The following is a 5756-nucleotide window of genomic DNA, read 5'->3' as shown; positions in this document are numbered from 1 at the left end:
TCAACTGTTATTACTAGATTAACTGTCATTACCAATTTTACTTAAGTTTTACTGAAGGTGAACAGAGAATTTGCGATCCGTTTTCAAACACGAGAAGGAGATTTGTAGAGTCCATAAAGTTTTCGTACAAAACGTTATCCACAATGCTGTGACCTACACCAAACATGCTAAACGACCAATCTCTACCACCAGGAAAATGTTTCAACGGCTTCAACGGCTAGAGGATCCCAGAAGCCTCAAATAATTGATAAACAGCTTCTTTAATAGTCACCACTTCAGGCATTTCAAGGCGTAGACCACATAAATTGCGGTAACGGTCTTACGTTTGGCATTTTAATTTCTTCGACGGTGCAAATTGTGAGTGATTGCATTGTCTCTCACAAGCAAAGCACCCGGACACATTTGCAGCCCGTAATTTTTTTCCTGTCACTTTTTCCAGTGTGGAAATTGCTCTCTTACGTATCAAGACGCATTTTACTTTGAATTGTACGATCGCCGATAACAAACTTGCTTCTAAATCCACTCCAATCATTTCCCATCCACGTCATCCTCGTTCCTTCTTTAGACGAGACACTATTTTTCTTTCCAGAAAAACACATTTTACTTTGAACAGTACGATCCCTGATCAAAACCTTCATAATGGTACTTTTGCATACCACAATAGGCGACTCGAATCACGAGTTGTTCTAAAACAAAGACATGCATTTTACTTAGACGGATACGATCGCTGATCAAACTCTTGGTTTAGTCCGCTCCAATCTTTTCTTTTCCTTGCCATCTTGTTTCTTAGGGCAGGAAACTAGTTTTTTTTTAAAATAGATGTATTTCTAAGGTAATTTGGTTATATCAACTAAGTTGAAATTGTAAATTGGCCACCGCAAGGAATAATATTCGTTAGTTGATATAATCAAATTACCTTGTTACCCCCACCAACGCAGCACCACAGTTTCTTTAGAAAATTTTAGCCTTCATTTATTTCTACAAGGTAGGCGACTTAATACATTTTGTATTAGCGCTAACATTATAATTAGTGGCACGCTCAAAAAAATCGTAATGGTGTATAGTTTTAAAACCAAAATCAAGTTATCGGGACTTCTTTCACAAGCAAAAACATTCTTAGACTTTAAGATTTCGCTACTACTGTTGGTGATTGTTATAAAGTACAGACAACGTTTGTACCGTTAAGGCTTAAGGTTTTAATTACCTGATTTCTGCATACACAGTGATACACAAAAAAGAATAAATAAACTATACATACAGCAAACACAATGAATGTACACGAAACTATTTAAAATTATGCGGATGTCATTAAGATAGTTCGCGGCATGTCATTGAGATAGTTCTTTTTATCTCAATCGCACGGAGTATTTATGGTACATTACACTGACACCTTTGTTCAAAGATCTAGTCTGACCAATGGACGACGGATTCGTTGAGAACGGCGAAGAAGTACAGGTTCAGGCGCCTGTTCTACATCAGACGCCGGACTCGTTCGTCTTTCAGTACTGGCCTCGCCATGGGACATGTTCTCCGCTGCTCCTGGAGCAGGTGGCGAAAGAAGTTGTAACAGTTCGGTTTGGCCCCTAGGTGCAAAGTACTTGGTGGCCACTGTAGTCTTCCTACCATCAGGATACCGCACGGGCGAAATGAGGTTTTGCCTGGTGCAATTCGACTTCATCGACTAAAGGTAACCTCCTGTTGGCTCGAACCAGACGTTTCATATAGCCGGGCCTAAGTGTAGCTAGCCAAGTGGGAATGGAGGCACCAGAGGAAGATTTTCGAGAGAAGTCAAGAATGCATTCGTGTGGTGTGACATTGGTAGCTGTGCATAGGAGGGAACGGGTAGGTAGAACGCAGCACGTTAAGGAGGACATCTTATCAATTCTTAGACAGCACGTTCTTGAATTTCAGACTTATCGTGATAGTCTTCCATAGCACACCATTAGCCATTGGCACTCCGCTTGGCCATTCCCTTCGGGTCCTACTTGTGGCAACCCCTTTAGTTGTCAAGAAGTCTCGAAACTCTTTGCTCATGAAGGATGCCCCTCGATCAGAATGGACATATGCTGGCATTCCTACGCCAAGTGGGAAAAGTGAAGTCAGGCACTTAATAACCGTACTTGACAACACATCAGGAAAGGGAAAAACAAATGGAAACCTAGAATACTCATCGACCACCATGAGGAAGTACGCGTTGCTGGTATTGGTCGGTAGTGGGCCTTTGAAATCGATGCTGATTCCCTTAATGGCTAGGTGGCCTTGATAAGGGGAACATACTACGGGCTGTAGAACTGAGGTTTTGCACTCAAAACAGACAGGGTACTTGTCTCTAATCTTTTCTAGGGACTTGGGCAAGTTCTTGGTTTGCACAAAATGGTTCAGTATAGTGACCCCCGGATGGCAGAGGAATTCGTGAAGCGTGTAAAAGGAGTCCTCAGTTTTAGTGGGGCACGTAGTAGTAGCGCATCTGGCTCTGTATAGGGTATCTGGTGGGACATTGTCAATTCCAGGGCGAAAAACTGCACTGAGAATAATATTCAATGTATCGCTAATGAATAGGTTTGTTAGAAAAGTGGTTTTATCAAAGGATATAAATCAGTCAATGAATTCAACGCTTATGACAAATTCAAATTCATGAAGAAATCAGTTTATCATAGTATCATATTGTGAAGTTGATTGTTGAAATAGAAAGGAAGCATAAATTTCAGATGCAATCAAAAGTTATAGAAAAGGTAAACAGTATTGGAAGTGCTTGATGAATTGAAAGAAGGAGGGAAAAAGAATGGTAAATATAAACTTTATAACTAAGAAATTGTTCTCTTAGATGAACATGGAGGTCGATATCAATACTACTCAATCTGCGCAGGAATTGTTGGCAGTGTTCCACTGTCGCGTCTTTACTGTTCATTAGTGCGTTCGCACTTTTGCTACTGCTATCAGTTATGGGCACCTCAGTCTGTTATGCAAAGACAAGCAAAAACCAACGACAAAAACCGACGTTTCGGTGGCATCATGACGCCATTGTCAAGGAGAAGTAAAAATTACAAAATTTGCGGCAAGGTGTAACACTAAATTAGCATAAATATATTAGGAGCTAATTCTACAAATACTTTTGCCGAATTGAATCGCTTTGCACGTTCAGAGTGGGTTTTAGGTCTCTGATGAAAAGCATTTCGTTCACCAAACAATCGAACTTCTTACTACACTCTTTCAGAATACTAAAACGTTTCAGTAGGTCTTTCGGGACTTCGCTGTGCCGTTCGTGGTAGTGTTTATATATTGAAGATGCCTTTCGTTTATGTCCATCCGCGCGTGTGTAGCCCACATAACCTGCATCACACAGGTCACATCGAAAACGATAAACGACGCGTTGTAGGTTGACGATCTGTGGCTTGATTTCTCGTACTTTAAGATCTCGGCCAACTTTGCGGCTAACAAATACTGGCTGAACAGTTGTCTGCACCTTCATGCTAAGATTCTTGAGCTCTTTCTTAACATGATTTGCTGATTCCTGATCTTTGAAAGGTATGACCACACGAACAATGGATATTGGTTCTTTGGGCGTCTGTGTGGGCTGCTTACCAACAATTCTTGATTGTAAGAAGGTGTTAACGGTAGAATTTACCAGGTGTTCCGGGTATTTAAGCCGTGCGAAAACTTTCTTTAGACGATCACACTCTTCAGAGAAATGGATTCAGGAGAGAGATAATCGGTGTGCGCGATCCAGTATAGTTTTCAGTAAGCTCCGTTTGTAGCGATTGTCTGCATGGCTTTGGTAGTGTAATAGTAGACCCGTGTTTTTTGGTTTCACATACACCTTGGTTTCAATCCGAGGTGCATGGTTGAGTAGTTCGGTGCCAAGGAAAGGAAGCTTGCTGTTCTTCTCCACCTCCATGGTGAATTTGACCGAAGTGTGGGCGCTGTTGAGGGTATGCAAGAAAGTAGTTGCTGTTGCTAGATCAGGCATTACAGTGAGTGTATCATCGACATATCGACGATAAAAGGATGGAAGTTTTCTTTGTCGCTCAAGGGTACCTTCGATGGATGACATGAAGACGTTTGCTAATAAGGGCTCAAGAGGACCCCATAGCAACGCCATCTGTCTGCTCGTATAGATCTCCGTTAAATTGAAATAGTTGGCCTTTGGTGGCTACGTTTAGGAAGTCAATAAGATCCGTTTTGGTAAGGGCAAGATTGTGGGTAGTATTGAACCAATTGTTCGAAAAGGCTCTGTTAACCAAGATCTCTATTGTTTCGTCCAAAGGCACGTTTGTGAACAACGAGGAGACATCATGCGAAACCAAAACTTCACCCAGGGGCGGATCCAATAATTTTTGATCGGGGGGGTCCAAACTTTGATTCAGAAAGGACTGTTGGACTCTTTTGAGGCAAATTACTTCTCCCCAACACCCCCTCCCACCAGTCGCGCTTGCACGTTATAATTCCTTGGTCGCTTACCGTTTACATGGATTCATTAAAAAGATCAGCCAGTTAAAAAGTGATATACGATCCTGTCGATGTAAGAATTTCAATTTCAAAGTTGTAAGCGTCAGGTCTGTTAGAGGGGGTCCGGACCCCCGGACCCTCTCCCTGGATCCGCCACTGTCACCCTTGTTGATCTTCAGCTCGTGAATCTCTCTTGTGAAATCAAAATTATCAGTAACTGTATACTGATTAAGGGACAAGGGCTTCAATTTCGCGTCGAGCCATTTAGCAAGGAAAAAGTTGTACGTGTCAGTGGCTGATAATATAGGCCTCATAGCCAATTGTTCTTTGTGGGTTTTTGGCAACCCATATATGCCAATCTGGAACCTGTAGGGCTCACGGAATCTGCAATGGTCTTCGGCAGAATTATACGAACAATGGAATCTAGGATCTTCTCTTTTTGTAGTAGGGGGTGGTAATATTTGGATGTTCTGCCCCTGGTGTTTGGTTTCTCCAGGGGAACGGCACGGAAATTGCTTGTATCATTTACTGAGGCTTCAGAAAGTAATCGGAAGTATTCGGTTTTGTCCAGAACCACAACACCAGACCATTTGTCGGGTTTCGTGATAACTATGTCGTCGCGTCCTTTTAACTCCTCGATAGCTCTCAACAATGTCTTTGGAGGTTTTGGACTCTTGCGTTCGATGTAATTGAGTGGAACGAAACGCAACGTTGCTGCAGATAATTACTTTAAATTATTATTACTCAGGTGGGGTTCAAGGCTCAAATAGGCATTTTAAAAGCTTGCTTTAACGTCTATGGCAGACACACGTTGAGGAATGGCAGATTTTAATCCTCGGCAAAGTACCACTTTCTGAAAAAAGGAGAGGTTGTAGGATGACAGGTTCAAAATATGTTCGTCAACATCCATTTCGATGTTGAGCACCGGTGAGATCTTCATCGTATGAGTATTCATAACTTCCTGATGATATTTCTTTTTAAGGCTAACCATAGTGCGTAGAACACAGGTGTAGCGAAGTAAACTACAGCTCCGGCGAATCTCATCGTAGATGGAACTGATCTCGCGTTTTAGATAAGCACTCTGTTTGATCTTTCCATTTAGTTCCTCAGAGATGATATTCCTTGTAAAGGTTTGGGAAGAGTGCTTTCATTTAGAACGCATTGCTTTGTCGACCTTGGCAAAAGTTGGAGTTAGGTCGAAGTTCTGACAGAGCCTGAGGAATTCGATTGAGCCATCGCAGTTAGTCTGTTTCTTGCTACATTGTTCGAGTCTCCTGAACAAATGTAGCTGGTTTAAGATTCTTATCAAT

The 5756-nt window shown here is 41.9% G+C and overlaps 1 pseudogene; it reads right to left on the bottom strand.

Moving 5' to 3' along the window:
* Window positions 1-3100: 3100 nt before the first annotated feature.
* On the bottom strand, window positions 3101-5452 carry LOC148717742 (uncharacterized; annotated as a pseudogene).
* Window positions 5453-5756: the final 304 nt, after the last annotated feature.

This window comes from Stylophora pistillata, chromosome 13 (assembly GCF_964205215.1).
Source record: "Stylophora pistillata chromosome 13, jaStyPist1.2, whole genome shotgun sequence".
NCBI lineage: Eukaryota > Metazoa > Cnidaria > Anthozoa > Scleractinia > Pocilloporidae > Stylophora > Stylophora pistillata.
The sequence above is the reverse complement of the archived record's forward strand: the minus strand, read 5'-3'. Positions and strand labels throughout refer to the sequence as shown.